This window comes from Lepidochelys olivacea, assembly GCF_965140295.1.
Source record: "Lepidochelys olivacea isolate rLepOli2 genome assembly, chromosome: 7".
NCBI lineage: Eukaryota > Metazoa > Chordata > Testudines > Cheloniidae > Lepidochelys > Lepidochelys olivacea.
The window spans coordinates 53,247,835-53,263,648 of NC_140417.1; the positions used below are offsets into that span (position 1 = coordinate 53,247,835).

Sequence of the window (15,814 nt, forward strand, 5' to 3'; positions counted from 1 at the left end):
CGGTGCCAAGTTTCCTGCAACACCCACTTTAGACGCCGAAATCCAGAGGACTGAATGTGCTGCTGTTAACATTTAGAGACAGGAATACGTTTTGATCTAATACATCAGACAAAGGCTCAGTTGGTAATAAGATGGAATTGGATTCTACAGCAACTTAAAATAATGCCAGATACTAAAAGCACCTTATGTAACTCATAGCAGATAATTCATATTTATTCTCTTCAATTCTATTTCTCAAGCTGGTGTTTTAAGCATCCTAAAAATACCATGAAAGTTTGCAGATAGCAGTGAAATCCTTCTAGCTAATCGCATAAACATAGCTTGATCAATGTGTACAAATGTTTTATTTAACTCTGTTCTTACATTTGCTTCTACTACATCACATTCAATATGAAATTATTCATGAAGAGCTGTAATGGCATGGGACTAATATCAGCACCGGGGCAATTATACTTGTAAATAGAGATTAATCTACCTAGGTTCCTGTCAGTACCTGCACACCAAGACACGAGAAATAAAAGGATATTGTGGATGTATTGGAGAACCTCTCTGATGGTTCTGTCTGTGACAGCTCTATAGAGTGCCTTCCTCTGCCAAAGGGGTGGGGTTTTGCAAGTCTCTCTCTCTCTCCATAAGGGAATGAGTCAACTGGAGGAAGAGCTGCCTGAATAAGGTGTTGGAGTTTAGCTGCTATCTACCCAGGGCCATGTAGATGTTGCAGGGCCTCAGACAGAGTAACACATTTGGGGACCCACCTAGCTACTTCAAGTCCTGCAACTAGGCACTTCCCTGAATGCTTCCCTGCACACCCATGCCATCACCTACCTGCAGTCTCTTCTAAGGCTGAGGTAGCATCCCCCTACACACACAGCCAACCAACCTTTTGCAGGCTCTGAAGCCTCTGGTCACCAACCTATAATGAAGTGAATCTGAAGCACAAACTTCCAGACAGGAATGATGGGAGGCCAGTTGGGGAATTCTTTCTTCACTGTAGCCTGCCAGCATGAAGGACAAGGAATCAAAGATAACAGAACTGGCAGAACCCTATATGGCCACAAATGTAAAGTGAACCCCAAGCCTCCCCATGGCCTATCCTCAGAGCTTTTTTTTTTTTTTTTTAAATAGATACTAAGGTCAGAAGGGAGCTGTTGTACTGATCCTTGCTAAGAAGATTCAGAAGTGCAGAAGCCCTACGTTTGTATTATTATAGACCTAGCTCAAGATCAGGGCCCCAACGTGCAAGGCACAGTACGTGGACATAGTGAGAGAAGTTCATCCCTGCCCTGCAGGGTTTACAACCTAAATAAATAGGCAAGACTGACAAAAGTAGAAGAGGAAACAGAAGCAAAGTTAAGTGACTCATCCAAGATCACACAGGAAGTCAGAGGCAAAGCCAGGCCAGTCAGAATCCAGGTCTCCTGACTCCTAGACTTGTGCTCTAGTCACTATCCCATGTCATTGCTCAACTTACATACCCCTTCTACTTTCATTAGCAGGAAGAATTGTTACACTCACCAACAGGGACCCCAGAAAGCAATAGAAGGGAAATCTAAAATATGGTGCATGAGCCTGGGAAGGGGTTTTGGGGGAAGCCAGCTGGTTTGCTACATAAAAGTGGACTCTTCTTCATTGAAACAAACTCTCTGCTTCTGTGTCCCAAACAGTCATTCTCCAGGTTCCCATGGACACGGAGCAGCTACAAGGTGCCAACTTATACCTTGTGGGAAAGGCACTGGGATTAGAAATATTTATTTAGATGGACACATTGGTTGCCAAAGCATGTTCACTGGCCAAACTTTCCCTTTCCCTTCAAGAAGGTTTGTCTGTGAGATTCCAGTATGTATAGTCCATATGTATGAGTAGCAAAATCCCTGCATCTCCACCCACGCTCACCTGCAGCTTGATAAGTGCTTCTCCCAGTTTGCAGATCAAAGTTGCCAACCCTCCAGGATTGTCCTGGAGTCTCCAGGAATTAAAGATTAATCTTTAATTAAAGATTGTCATGTGATGAACCCTCCAGGAGTATGTCCAACCAAAATTGGCAACCCTAATATCCAAACATGTCAAAAATGCTTCTACCCTCTCTACAATCACCGGACATGTTTGTTGGATGTTGAAATGTCTCTGTTCCATTTGGCTATTCCCCTGTAGATCAGAAGAGGTAGGTGGGGTGTTGCTATGTTACTGTGTTATATGCCATAAGCAATTCTTCCCCTACTAACACCTTGCTCTGTGCAAGAAGTAAGGTTCTTTGGCTCTTTGCATGGAACAGCTTCCTCCCTCCTGTGTGCCTGGCAAGCTACTCTGGCTCGTGACGGGGGGGGGGGTGTTGGGGGCTCCTTCCACTCCTCACCTCTCTGCTTCCACCCACAACTTGCTGACATCAGGGACTATCACCACAGCTAGAGTCATATTCTGAGCAGAGGGCCTTAATCCCTTTCTCCTCGTTGTGCGAGTGACTGCTTGTGACAACCTAGCCCCAGCCATGCTGGGTGATACAATATATAACCACTCCAATATTTGTCCTTGGTAACCTGTGAGACATAACGTCAGTATATCTCCTTTGCAGCAGATTATGTTTTTGCCTTCTTTCATTCCGTGTTTAGGATGATCGTAGAGGTAGAGGTACTCGATCTCATCATACCTCAATTCCCATCTGTAAAAGGAGACTAACAGAACTTATTCCACCTTAGCAAGGTGCTGTGAGATGCTATGGATACAAAGGGTGAGTTATGATGGAATTCCTGCACCTTTTATATCCATACTTATTATGGCTCAATCCCATGCCTACTAATGTTAATGGAAAGACTCCCCTTGATTTCAAGGAGTGTTCAATCAAGCCCTATCAAACCACATTTGACTTCATAAGCCTCCAAATGCCCATGCCACTGTGGAAAATAAAGTATAAATTTGTTTTTAAAAATATTAATCATTCATTGGAGGGGGAGCACTGAGTATGCGTTTTAATCACCAGCATCTACTGCAGGAAGCTGTTGACAGATACATCAGCTCACACTTGTAGTCAGATGTTACTAGACGTTGGCTGCATGTGGGACTCCTTTGTGTGTTGTCCCAGCTCTGCACAGACAGTGGGCACAGCAGACCCCGATCCAACTGCCCAATAACCACAGACTCAGTTCGTAGTGAAGGCCCTTAGTCAGGTTTATTGTCAATGAAGCACGGTCCTAATGTCCTGGCTCAATGGTTATAGGTACACTAACACATGTATGCCCGTTACAATGGGCTAGCTCAGGTAATGGTGGGACTTTCCATTATCCCCTAGGCCAACCAAAGACGCCCTCTGAGATACATCTTTATACACAGATACAAACAAGTTACATATTGCCCCTCACGTATCTAGGTGCCACCCTCTGATGTATTTCGGTGCCACCCTTTGCCTTGTACCTGTTGGTTCAATCAAAACATTTCTATCCATCATGCTGACCTTATCTTTAGGATGGGTCAGTGTGTTCCTGTTCTCTTTGGGGAATGCGCTGGTATCGGGCTGTTTTGGTACCATCCTTCTGGAATGTGTTTGCATGTGTGTTCTTGTGCCTAGCACTGCTTAGGAATATGTGTTTCTGCAATATTACCTCTGTTCTTGCCAGATTCTGTGATCAGGACCTGCCTTTTGCTCACAATTTAGCCATGCTTTATAGCAGCAAAGCTTGGACCACTACTTTAGTTTAGGCCTCAGGCCTCATACCAGGCCTCTGATACAAGGGCTTATATTTCAGGCCCTCTTCCTACATTACTGTTTACTGGTAAGAAAGATTTTGACCCAAAATAGCACTCATTTTTCATCCTTCACAAGCAAAAAACCCAGCCAAACCAAAAACATCAATAAAAAAATAAGGTTGGACTTTTGAGCTCTAAAGATTTTTGGCTAAAGCTCACTGTTGAAGGCTGAGAACTCGTGTTCTACATATATTCTGATTCCAAGAAAATTATGGACTTTCTGTATGTCAGAAGACAGCAAGATGGCTCAGCTGGTTCAGAGGGGGTATTATTAATAATAATAAATGTTGCCATTATACAAGCAACTCCGACATGAACTGTTCTTATCTAATGTTAGTTCAGACTGCCAAAGGAATGTGGTTTCAACTGCCTTGGCATGGAGCAGCAATTCCTTTCAGAGCCCAATTAAGTTCAGTCACAAGCACACACTTCCTACGGATATCCCAAAGGATCAGACCCAAACCAGGCTATGTTCCTAAAGAGTAGAAGGGAGACCACAGGAAAATGAAATTCTGCCACTAATCTGTTAATTTACAGTTTGAAAAATGAACATTCAGAATGCCACCCACTCCCTAAAATAGCCTGGGGAGGACAAAAAGCAATAGCAGATTTTTATAGCTGTTGCACTAATCTTATTTCTGTTTCCAATAGTCAAGCAATGCAGTGGTCTCTCGTGGAAGATGACAGTACAGCAGATATTATAGTTGAGTGTGTTTATTTTTTATATGAATTATTCTGTAAATTCTAGGGCTCAGGCAAGTTGTCTCAGTGTGGAAATGTTTGGAACCCTGGTGTAAAGTAATTAGGGCTGTCAATTAATCGCAAGTATCAGAGGGGTAGCCGTGCTAGTCTGGATCTGTAAAAGCGGTAAAGAGTCCTGTGGCACCTTATAGACTACCAGGCGTATTGGAGCATAAGCTTTTGTGGGTGAATACCCACTTCTTCAGATACATGTAGTGGAAATTTCCAGAGGCAGGTATAAATATGCAAGCAAGAATCAGGCTAGGGATAACGAGGTTAGTTCAATCAGGGAGGATGAGGCCCTCTTCTAGCAGTTGAGGTGTGAACACCAAGGGAGGAGAAACTGCTTTTGTAGTTGGCTGGCATTCACAGTCTTTGTTTAATCCTGAGCTGATGGTGTCAAATTTGCAAATGAACTGAAGCTCAGCAATTTCTCTTTGAAGTCTGGTCCTGAAGTATTTTTGCTGCAGGATGGCTATCTTTAAATCTGCTCTTGTGTGTCCAGGGAGGCTGAAGTGTTCTCCCCTACAGGTTTTTGTATATTGCCATTCCTAATATCTGATTTGTGGCCATTTATCCTTTTATGTTAATCGCAGTTAATTTTTTTGAGTTAACTGTGATTAAAAAAATTAATTGCAATTAATTGCACTGTTAAACAATAAAATGCTAATTGAAACTTATTAAATATTTTTGGATTTTTTTCTACATTTTCAAATATATTTATTTCTATTACAACACAGAATACAAAGTGTACAGGGCTCACTTTATATTTATTTTTTATTACAAGTATTTGTACTGTAGAAAACAAGAAATAGTATTTTTCAATTCACCTCAAACAAATACTGTAGTGCAATCTCTTTATCGTGAAAGTGTAACTTACACATGTAGATTTTTTTTGTTACGTAACTGCACTCAAAAACAAAGCAATGTAAAACTTTAAAGCCTACAAGTCCACTCAGTCCTACTTCTTGTTCAGCCAATTGCTAAGACAAACAAGTTTGTTTACATTTATGGGAGATAATCCTGACTTCTTCTTATTTACAATGTCACCTGAAAGTGAGAACAGGTGTTCACATTGCACTTTTTTTAGCCGGTGTTGCAAGGTATTTACGTACCAGATATGCTAAACATTCATATGCCCCTTCATGCTTCGGCCACCATTCCAGAGGACATGCTTTCATGCTGATGATGCTTGTTAAAAAAATAATGCATATATTAAATTTGTGACTGAATTCCTTGGGGGAGAATTCTATGTCTCATGTTCTGTTTTACCTGCATTCTGCCATATATTTCATGTTATAGCAGTCTCAGATGATGACCCAGCACATGTTCGTTTTAAGAACACTTTCACAGCAGATTTGACAAAAGGCAAAGAAGGTAACAATGTGAGATTTCTAAGGATAAATACAGCATTCAACCCAAGGTTTAAGAATCTGAAGTGCCTTCCAAAATCTGAGAGGGACAAGGTGGGGAGAATTCTTTCAGATGTCTTAAGAGAGCAACACTTCAATGCGGAAACTACAGAACCCAAACCACCAAAAAAGAAAATCAACCTTCTGCTTGAGGCATCTGACTCAGATAATGAAAATGAACATGCGTCGGTCCACTCTGCTTTGGATCGTTATTGAGTAGAACCCGTCATCAGTATGGACACATGTCTTCTGGAATGGTGGTTGAAACATGAAGGGACATATGAATCTTTAGTGCATCTGGCACATAAATATCTTGCGATGCTGGCTACAACAGTGCCATGCGAACGCCTGTTCTCACTTTCAGGTGACATTTTAAACAAGACGTGGGCAGCATTATCTCCTGCAAATTGTAACCAAATTTGTTTGTCTGAGCGATTGGCTGAAGTAGGACTGAGTGGACTTGTAGGTTCTAAAGTTTTACATTGTTTTGTTTGAGTGCAGTTATGTAACAAAAAAAAAATCTACATGTGTGAGTTACACTTTCAAGATAAAGAGATTGCTCTATAGTACTTGTATGAGGTGAACTGAAAAATACTATTTCTTGTGTTTTCTACAGTGCAAATACTTGTAATAAAAATAAATAAAAAGTGAGCGCTGTACACTTTGTATTCTGTGTTGTAACTGAAATCAATATATTTGAAAATGTAAACAACATCCAAAAATATTTAAATAAATGGTATTCTATTATGGTTTAACAGTGCGACAAATCTCGGCAGAGTCAGTAGCACACAGCCCCCTGAAGGAACTCAAGATGAAGAAGATATTTGTATCCCTAATGCAAGATGGCTGGTTTAGTGGGAGGGAATAACCTACCACTGAGCTTCTCGGGCTTTGATAGGGACCAGATTTAGAAAGTCAGGATGGTCCTGAATTTAGAATATCAAGTGTCACCCACTGTCAAGCTGGCTTATACTACACATGGCTACAGCTACACAGCTATGGCTACAGCTACACAGCAAACACTGTACACAGGCGATCCTACTAGAACTAACTTGAATGTAGCTAGAATGGTAAAAATAGTGGTGTAAACAGCATGGTGCGGGCTTCAGTGCAAACTAGAGAGCCCTGCACATACTCAGGGTACATAATAGGCTCTCTTGCCTGCACTAGGCTGTTTATGTTACTACTGTTAGGGTTGCCAACTTTGTAATATTTCAAAACTGGATACTCCAGCAGGAGTGCCAGAACAGCCCTTCCCCCTGAGGACACGCCCATGCCCCGCCCCTTCCCCCCCAGACCTCACCCCTGTCCCACCTCTTCCCCCGAGGCCCTGCCCCTCCCCCCTGAGGCCCTGCCACCCGTTCACTCCTCTTTCCCTCTCTCTCCCTCGTTCACTGCTTTTCCCCTCTCTCCCCCTCCCTGTATGGGTCAGGAGGGACTCGCCTGCAGAGCCGGGGCTCGGAGCTGCAGCCGCCCGATTCAAGTAGGAGGTGGCCTTTGCTAAGTAGGGGCTGGCGCGAATGAGGACTCGGCACCTCCCTGCCTCCCCTGCCTACAGTAACCAGACTTTGGGTGTCTGTTCAGATGGAAAAGCAGACACCTGGCCATCTATTACTCAAGCTAGCTGGATTCAAGCTAGCTCAGATAGGGAAGCCCGTGCACAGAATTTTGAGTTTCTCTCTGTCCCCTTCTCCCAGTGCATAGCTTTGTGATGTTGAGATGGCACTCCGGCAATGCATGCTACACGAGACCGCCTCACGTGCAATCCAACAGCACAACTGGTAGGCGGGGCAAATGGGAGCCTGCCTGCCTGCTACTTGGTACTGGCTGCCTGTCTGGCACCTGGATCCAGCTACAGAGGTTAGTTCTAAGCCTTTAATGAAAGATTACAGCTCATCATGGGCACTGAGCACTTCTGAAAATCTGGGCCTGGGGCTTATCTTTGGGAGCCTGTCAGGGTGGAAGAGGGGCTGTCCATGTCCTTCCTGCTACAGATTCTGGCCTATGGCATGTCCTACCTTCAGGGCTGGTATCCTTGAAATAGGCACTGAACACTTAAGACTCATGCCTGTGAAGCCCTGACTATCTCCAGCAAGATGCTAAGTGCCCTGGGGGCTCTGAACCTCACCGGAGGGGCTCTGTACCTCAGAGCACACGCCCAGTCGTCTCTGAAGAGTCTGACACAAAACTATTTTAGTCATTCTGAAGGCATTTTAAAATCAGTATTTTAGCTGGGTTCTGGTGTGGTTATAGTCTGTCTGTGGGAGGCACTTATCACGGAGCTCCCAAGCCCCTTGAAACTCAATGTCCCCAAATTTGGTGTTCCAAATCCAGATCTGGACCCCGATCTGAATTGTACAGATTAGGTACACTTCTGGGCACCCGTCCTAAAGTATTTTGATGAACAGGCTCTGCATTAAAAAAAAAAAAAAAAACCTTACAAAGCTCATGCCATATTGAAGAGAATATGTTTAATAGAAAGCAAAGAACATTCATATCTATCTTGTCACCAACAGGAGTTCTGACTTACTGTCACTTCTTTGCTGCATAAATGAATCCAGCATGTGAAAACTGCACTGTCAGGATGGCTGCAGTGTCACTTGCGATAGCATGAAGAAGGCTGTCATTTGCCGTGCTCTTCCTGTGAGCAAAGAGCATTCCCAGGCTCTGATGTGTTACACGCCTAACAATCCTTCCCTGTAAAATGTCAGGACTCTGTGTATAAGGGTGGCGTGAGGCTTTTTGTTTAAGCCCATTGCCATTTGTCATTGGGAGGTTGGGAGTACACATCCCTTTTCTTCTCTAATGACATTAACTCCAGCATGAAATAGTGAAAGTTTGATTTGCAGTTTAAAATTAAATGAAACATTCTTCCCAACTTTGTCGGGCTGACTTTCCAAAACCCTTCAACTGAGGAGCCAGCAGCACTGCTGAAAGGACTTACAACAAACAGGCCTTTGGAAAAAATGACCTAAGTCATGCAAAGAACAGAGGATCCTGAGAGGAAGAAAGTGATAAAGGAACAGGAATTTTTTCTGCCTCTAACCTTCTGTTGACTGTGATTCTAGCAACCAGTGTTTTCCAACACCATGGGTGGGAGGAAGTGAAGGGACATTGTTTATAGTATATAGACAGAGGCTGCAGCAGTAGCCAGATGAGGAGAATAACTTTTGTCCAAGAACGGAAGAGTGAAGGGAAATGGCTAGGTGAGGACTCTTACAGGAAGAGAGAGCATACTATGGTAGCATACAATTTTTCCTATGGATGTATGAAATAACAGAATATCATGAATAGTAACCATCTCATGTGATCTGTGGGTCTGTTGCTAACCAGACACCAAGAAAAGGCTGCAGTTCTCATTCCTAATTTGCACTTCATTGGCAAAAAGTCAAAGCTTTGCAAACATTGAGTCAGCCTCACATCACCCTTAAGAGATGGGTACTGGCCACTATTTTCTACAACATCCAGGGATTTTAGATGCCTCCATCTTTGGGTGCCCAACTTGAGACACCATAAAAGGTTTCTCAGAACTTTCCCTTTAAAGGCAGCTCAAGCTAGGCACCCAAAACCACAAGGCATGTTTGAAAAGCTTGCGCATGCTCCCTGTTTGGCATCTGTAGAAATGGAGATGTACAAAGAGCTTAAGGACAATATTGTTTAAACTTGGGTACCCATATATTGATTTTTCAAGGTTTCAAGCACCTGCAGCTCCCACGGCAAAAATTACAACCGTATTATACAATTGTATAGAATGACTCAAAAACCTACAGAAAGGCTCCTATTAAATCCAATAGGGTTTCAGAAAAAATTTCCATAGAATTCTCTTGATTTTGTCCCCATTGGATTCTACACAAACCACCCAGACATGATATTCTGAAAGTCAAGTCAGCTATTTATGGATTTAGGTGCCTCACTTTTGGCCCACAAATTTGATAATGTTTTGGGAAGTGATTTGCCCAAAGTCAGTGGCAGCGCCAAAGAGCAGAACCCAGCTCTCTCAACTCCTAGGCCTATACATTAGCCACAAGAGCCCTCTTTTCCCACTATTCCTCAGCTTGGCCAGCTGAGCCCAGCTCTCTCACTTGTCCATTTTTAGACATTGATAATTAAAATACTAATTATAGCCTCTGTAGACATTTCACTAAGCTTCTTAACACAGTCAAAACATCTGTGCGGTCATTTGATGCTATCAGAGTAACAGCTATGGCAGGTGCAGACACCAAGTTACAGTATTATTTTTCTAGCAGGAATGGGGAAAAAATTTTACAACCCCCAAGAAAATAAAAAAAAGCCCAAAAGTTTAAGCAGATGTGTTAAACATTCCAAAGAAACACATCTGCCCTCTTAACTTCTGTCACATTATTTCCAACTGATTTTTATGCTGCAACTAGCTTTTCATAGCTGCAAAGATGATAAATGTCTCATTACCAAAAATAAATCCATCCTTTATGGAGGATAGAGAGGCACAACACTACCTATTATGGTATCAAGCAACAGATTTCACTCCCTCTGCTACTGCCCATTAATTAACAATCTGACAAGGCTTTCAAAAGAATTTCTGAGCTCCTTTGCTCCCCTCTTTAATTACTTCATAATGTTTTGTATATATAAACATGTCAGGCCAGGAAAGAAGCGGGACATGACATCTAACACAGTGCAGAACTTGTTTTCTATTCAAATCCAAATTACGTGGTGAAGAAGCAAAAATGGCATCAAAAGGAGAAAAACTCAACCTGGTCCCCGGTTCAAGCAGCTTAACCACCACATTTGTCTGCATCCCCATCCCACATAGCCCTCTCTATTGGCGTAGGCCCATACCAGAATTATACTCATCAACCTCCATGAAGCTGCTTCACTCTGTGTGACAGCATCCTTTCCCTGAATGCTAGACACACGACTTTAAGAGGAAAAGCTTTAGCTTTGATAGTGTGATTTCCATAGCTATGAACCCAAGAGCCCCGCCTTTTTTTCCTGTATATACTGCATTACATTTCTAAAAGTGGCCATTTTGGTCTCAGACTTGCTGAAGCCTGTACAGAACTCTCTCTCTTTCTCTCTCTCTCTCTCTCTCTCTCACACACACCTCTCTCTCCTAACGCTTTACTTTTATTCTTTCTTATTTGCCTTCATTTAAAAAAACACAGCTGTAGAGTGAAAGTGCATGTGTTCAGAAACAGAACCACCATTGAGCAATTTGTCACTAACACTCTACCTAAGAGTCCAAACGAAGTGGGGGAAACCCCATACAGAATAGACAATATACAAATGGAGAAACTGAGGCACAAAGAAGGTAAGTGGTTTTTCTCAAGGTCATATGTAAAGTATATGGAGTAGAGATGTGTGAAGAATGATTTTCCTGTCCCATGAAAATTTTCAAGCTTTCAAAAAAATACCTTTCAAAAATTCATGAAAAATGAGACTACCCCCAGAATAGTGATTAGGCCAGTGGTTAGGGCACTCTAATGCAGAGCAGGGCCTTGAACTTGGGTCTCCCACATCCCAAAAGAGTACCTGCGCTACCAGGCTAGTGGCCAGAGTCTTGGGTAGGTATATCACTGTGTGAGTGTCAGGTTCTAACCAGAAATTCCATCCTGGGCCTGAGAAACCTTCCCTAGTGAACTGATGCATTCCTGCAAAAAGTTTCTGTTTCCACCAACTGGCATTCCGGTTAAAACCTTACGTTAAAAAACTCCCAACCGGCTGTGATATGGAGTCCTGTGCTTCATCCTGAAATGCAGCTTTCCTCAGTGCCCTTTTTTAATCTCGGGGAGACAGGCAGGGACATTTTAAGTGGGCAGGAGAAACTGACATTTGCTCAGAGCCAGATTACAGCAAGGGTAGAGACTGTACCTCAGTGTGGCTACTTTAAAACAGCATAGGCAATGCCTACCCATGGGAGCAGCTCTGCTTTGTGTAGATAAATTTCTTTGCTTCTGTAGTTCTGCTTAGCACTTTTAAGAACCATACATAACAGGTAATGTGGACTGTATTTATAGGCTTTTGGTTTGAGGAATTGATTTTTAAGCAAATTTAGACTCCATTTTTAAGGCAAAAATGGTTTCGGTTTTTACAAAATTGCTTACCTTGAACTAGATCAAGAATGGTTCCTCCTGAAGGTGCACTGAGCTCTCCAGAGAGCATGTGCAGAAACCACCAGCCCCCTCCTCAAATGATTTTCAATGCTTCAAAAATTATCCATTTAATCTAAGCTCTTCAAAGGCCTCTTGGGGATTTACGCACAGCTACCATTAATATTAATGGCACTGTGCGTCTAAATCCCCTAGGTGACTTTATTTGAAAATCTCAGTCTGGAGGTCTTGAATCTGTCCATCTACTTAAAGTGTAGTGCTACTCTGCAAAGTCACTCTGTCAAAATGACACTGATTCAAATGTGCTCAGTTTAGAAGCAAAAGGTTGGCATTTTATTCCAAACTGTCAGTCCTGTAAACTCATTCTGGGCTCTGAGAGTCAAGTTGTGTTCTAGCTGGCTCATGTACTGTCACCAGCAATAGGTTCTGCCACATTAAATTAATTAAAATTCTGTTAATGAGCAAGAGTCAGAATGTAATCTAGCTCCCCCTCCCAAAGCTCTGCAGGGTTGACAAGATGACTTTAAAAAAATTCTTATTTTTGCCATTAAAATAAGCGGATGTAGAGCTGAGTACACACAATAAACGGGTTTGTTGAGTAAGAAGCTGCTATTTCTTTTTAAACTGTAAGCAATGTAAGCGAAGGCCCGCTGGCAATGTCCTCAGCTAGGGTAACAGGGCACAGCTAAGGTGAAGTCAATGAAGTCAGCACATTTACACCAGCTAAGCATGTAGCCACATGTATATGTATGTGTTTGTTCTGCCCATAGTGCAAAGGGGCCCAGTTCCTGACTGGGACTTTTGGAAGACACTGTCATATATAAATATTCAATACTATTGTTACATAGTCACTTTTCTGATCAGAATCCCACTGTAAAAAACGGATAATGTAGTTTTCAGCTGCAAGCCAAAGAAGAGGGAAAGTCAGCCTATTCAACCCTTGAAAAATGCTATTTCAAATTTCAGAAACAATTCAAGAGGGTGGGAAATTCCTCTATGTCAACAACACGGTAAGGGGAAAACATCAAGTCCCAGGGCAATTGTTTAGTTCATTGAATAATCTGAGCACATGATATTTCTAACTTTTAGAATATGTGAAATGACTAAGCAATAGGTAGGTCATCTTCAAAATTAAACAAGGCTCAATCACAGAAAGTGTATTTTCACGAAGAGCTTCCTGGAAGTGTTCTTGTTAATTTTTAACTCCATGTTTTTTCTTTATTACATAGAAGTCCCTCCTGCCACAAAAAGAGTAGTTGGAGCTTAGCACAAATGGACTGTTACTCTCCTTAAAAAACAGAGGAAAATGTGAGCATTATTTTAGGGCAGAGGTCCCCAAACTGTGGGGCATGCCCCACTAGGGGGACTGAGAGGGACATTCAAGGGGGGGTGCGGTGAGCCCAGGCCAGCCTCATCCTGTCCACAGCTCTGCTGCATCCCCACCGCCAACCACAGCCTGTCCCCAGCCTTGGTGCAGTTCTGCACCCGGCCGGAGGCCTGGCTGCCAGCCCCGACCACGGCCCAGATGTGGTTCCGGTCCCACCCTAGTCTCAGACTCTGGCCATGGCCCCACTCCCGGCCCCAGACACACACACACCACCCAGCTGCAGCCCCCGCCTCAGACCCCTTGCCCCTATTCGCATTCCCACCCTTCCCCTGAGCCTCAGCTCAACTCCCGGCTCTGGCACTGGGGGTGAGGGGAGGAGCAGACAGGGTAAGGGGGGACACAACCCTCAAAAGTTTGGGGACCACTGCTTTAGGGAAAGCCAAAAATGACAACAGAAAATCCAAGATAAGGAGGAAGTGAAAAGACAGGAGTTAAACAATTTCTGTACAATATGCATTATGAAATACCTACACTAATGAGACAGCACTTCACACAAGCATAAAATGACAAGGCCGCAATGTCATTTGGCAAATAAAAGTTACCAAATTTCTCCATTGCCTTTGGAGAGCAGCCATAGTGGCTTGGCCAGCTAGGAATTTCACCTGAAATGTAACCTTTTCCCTGAAAGTACAGAATGCTACACCTACACCATCATGTTAATCCTGACTAGGTTTACAATTTTTGTGTGCATTGTTGTAGCCATGTTGGCCCCAGGTTATTAGAAACATAGGTGCCAACTCTGTGGGTGCTCCAGGGCTGAAGCACCCATGGGAAAAAAAATGGTGGGTCCTGAGCACCCACCGGCAGCCCCCCTACCAGAACCTCCCCCTCTCCCCAGCGCCCCCTCCCCGCCAGCAGGCCCTGCCAATCAGCACCTTCCGCTCCCTCCCAATGCCTACCGCCTGCCACGGATCAGCTTTTTCGCAGCATCAGGAGGTACTGGGGGCAGGGGGCAGGGCAGAGGTGGGGCCTTGGCGGAGCCAGGAGGGAGATTAGAAACTCGATGCCTATGATTAGAGAGACAAGGTGAGCAAGGTAATATCTCTTATTGGACCAACTTCCCTTGGTGAGAGGGACAAGCTTGCAAGCTTACACAGAGCGCCAATCCTGAGGAGCAGCTCTGTGTAGCTCAGAAGCTCATCTCTCTCACCAACAGAAGATGTTCCAATAAAAGATATTACCTCACCCACCATGTTTCTCCAGGTTTTACAATCGTTAGCCTGAGATCATCTGTTCATAGCTAACCATCCAAAGAAGAGGGAAATTAACAAAAGGTTACGAAGCAATCCAGCATGGCTTGCAAAGTATGACTATTCTGGCTAACAATACTAGAAAGGATGTAAATCAACACTCAGAGATGTTAAAAATAAATCTCCCTATCATTATTTCCCAGTCCTCCTCCCCTCCCCCCCCCCAACATATTTCTTGTTAACTGATAAAATTAGTGCAAATCTTCCAGCAAAGAATCATAGTGAAGATGGAATAAATTTATTCGGTCAACTACTCTACCCCAGAAGAACATTTTCTAGGGCTTCTTTTTGTACCCAGTGATGGAGCAGCAGTTCTCAAACTGTGGGTCAGGACCCCAAAATGGGTCACGACACTGCTTTAATGGGGTAGACAGGGCTGGCGTTAGACTTGCTGGGACCTGGGGCTGAAGCGGACGCCTGAGACGCACCGCCCAAGGTGGTGGGGCTCAAGTCACAGGTGCCCCGCCCGAGGCTGAAGCCCTTTGGCTTTGCCCGCCCCTCCCTCCCCCCAGTCAGGGGCAGTGGGGCTCAGGCTTTGACTTTGCCTCCTCCCCCCACCAAGGGCTGAAGTAGAGTTGCCAACCCTCCCGGATTAGCCGGGAGTCTCCTGGAATCGGCCTCAATCTCCCAGTTGCTACTGAAAGCAAAACCTGCCCCAGTCCAGTGAAAGTGAGTGAGGGTGGGGGAGAGCAAGCAACGGAGGGAGGGGGGGATGGAATGAGCAGGGGCGTGGCCTTGGAGAAGGGGCGGAGCAGGAATGTGGCCTTGGGGAATGGGGTGGGGCAAGGGTGTTTGGTTTTGTGCGATTAGACAGTTGGCAACTCTAGGCTGAAGCCTGGGGCAGAAGGGGCTCAGGCTTCAGCTTTGGCCTCCCCACCCAAGGTGGTGGGGCTACGGCGGGCTCAGGCTTCGGTTCCCCCTCCTGGGGTCATTTAGTAATTTTTATTGTCAGAAGGGGGTCGCAGTGCAATGAAGTTTGAGAACTGCTGTAATTGAGCTTCCATTATTTCCCTTGGGAGACTATCCCACAAGTCAATACCTTTCACTGCTGGGAAGACTTTCCTTGATAGGTAACCTATAATGATCCTTTTCATCATTTGGGCCCATTGTTCCTAGTTTTACCTCCATGTACCATCCTAAACAATTCCTCTCCCTCCATGGTATTTGCACCCTTTAGTATTTGTATACAGTTAGGTC

At 44.0% G+C, this 15,814-nt stretch overlaps 1 protein-coding gene across 3 annotated transcripts in view; it reads right to left on the minus strand.

Moving 5' to 3' along the window:
* Nucleotides 1-15,814, minus strand: part of SORBS1 (sorbin and SH3 domain containing 1) — a 262,246-nt gene that overhangs the window by 190,753 nt on the left and 55,679 nt on the right. The gene's annotated exons all lie outside the window — the stretch shown is intronic.